Source organism: Saccostrea echinata, unplaced genomic scaffold, assembly GCF_033153115.1.
Source record: "Saccostrea echinata isolate AGI-Se365-2 ecotype Australia unplaced genomic scaffold, CSIRO_AGI_Sech_v1 ptg000027l, whole genome shotgun sequence".
Lineage (NCBI taxonomy): Eukaryota > Metazoa > Mollusca > Bivalvia > Ostreida > Ostreidae > Saccostrea > Saccostrea echinata.
In genome coordinates this window covers 13,206,899-13,208,873 of record NW_026889776.1, presented here as the reverse complement: position 1 = coordinate 13,208,873, position 1,975 = coordinate 13,206,899, and positions in this window count along the sequence as shown.

Here is a 1,975-nt window from a genome sequence, read left to right as displayed (position 1 = left end):
GGTTTCTTTTCTTTACATGTAACGAATTCAGTTAACAGGAAGTTTAAAAAAAAAAACTTTCAAAAATACCTCGTATGGTGAAACATTTCGGTCGTATTTAATATTTAAACCAAATACTGTCTGTATGATCTTAAAATACATTTAAAAAAAAAAAAAGAAAAGAAATATCAACATTTAAACATAATTAATAAACCTCTAGTCTCAATGAAGACTTATGGCTAAAAATGTGCGCAATAATATTAATCAAAAGAGGAAATCTACAAATTCAATGATTAATTTCATTTAAAAAATACAATACAATAATATGGGACATTTCAACATATTTGTACTTTTATACCTTTCGTACAACTGTTATTATTTTAGCGAGAATATTTTCTTTTTGTCTTTTTGTTAGCAGTTTAGACTTGTGGAAACCTTTACGCTATCTTCTGCAAATACATCCTTGACGCACGGTAAACTACAATATTTTTTAAAAGATTCTTTAACCGACATTTCTTATTGTTGATGCTCTCTTGCTTTATTAGAGTAAGTGAATGAGAATCACCTGATGTTACCTTTTTTGAATGTCATCTCCTGATTTGATTGTAAAAATGACCTTCCTTTGTCCTTTGTAAACATATTAGATAAGGAGAGAAATGACGGTGCAAACAGGACTACTTAAGTAAACTTTTGAAGAACTTTTTTTTCAATCAGTCCAGTAAATAAATAAATAGCGATAGAACATGTTTAAAGCTTAATCGAGCACGGATATTTTGAGTGCATTCTTACAATGATGGTGCATATTTTTGTAAGAGTTATAGGAATAAAAGGTTGAAAATTCTACTACTAATAACTATAATTATAGGATATTACGAAGCCACTTTAGTCGTTTCTCCTGCTTCTTTATAATCGTGTTTACTGTCTTTGTTACATTAACGATTCATTAACCATTAGTATTGCATGTAATCGCTCAATCATGGACTTTGACGTCTCGCTGTTTGCGGACATAATACACCATTAAACAAAGAAGGATTAGAAGTGTGTGAAATTACCATTTTGCTTTTGTCTATCCCCCCTAAGTTTCTGGGGTCAGATTTGTATTTCAGGTCACGACTTCTAAGTCAGTAAAAAAAAAATCGTATAATACACAGTCTATGCAATTCATACAATTAATATTTGTCATTGATATGTTAATGTTCAACTGAAATGAATCACAAAAATGAGCTGTTAGAGAAATGTGCTTTTTTAAAATATATTGTTGACAATTTCATTGTATTTCAGGTATGAAATTTACATACCAACTTCAGTTACAGAGTATACATGTAACTGCTAGTAAATATGAGTATTTTGTACTTCATGATAAGTTGCCCTGGAAAAAGGATAACAGAATATTGTCACTTTTAGTGCTAACTTCCTAATAGTTGTAAGTATAAAGTTTTTTAAAAATTACAACCTTTTGAAAGTTCAAAAATTACAACCTTTTGAAAGTTCCTAAAAAATAGGTTTTTTAAAGCTCAAATACTGGAAAATATTTTAAATTAATGAAAGAAAAAGGTAGAAAAATTAGGGTTTTAGTCATCCGAATGGAAAGTGGTTAGATCGTCTCTTTATAACGCAGCTATGTTAAGGCTTCCTGAAGCTTTAAAATGCGCTCAAAACATAATATGTCATTGCGAGGTCGTTTTTGGTTTTAATTTATAAGTATTGAACTTTAGTACTTCCAATTTATATAAAGGGTTTCCTCGGCTATATATTAGCATATTTCTTATGATATCACATGACTTTGTTGATCACGTGACGGTCATTTATAATTTTTTTGAAGTCTTTCATATAAATCGCTTCGGCGCAGCTGATTAACACAATAATTATTAACATTTTGTTATATAAATAAAGTCATCGTATCCTTGTGTATCAGAAATGTGCTTGGGAAAAGTCATAGTATCATTTGGGTACAAAATATTTCCTGAGAAATTCAACTTACCTACAAATTTGAGGG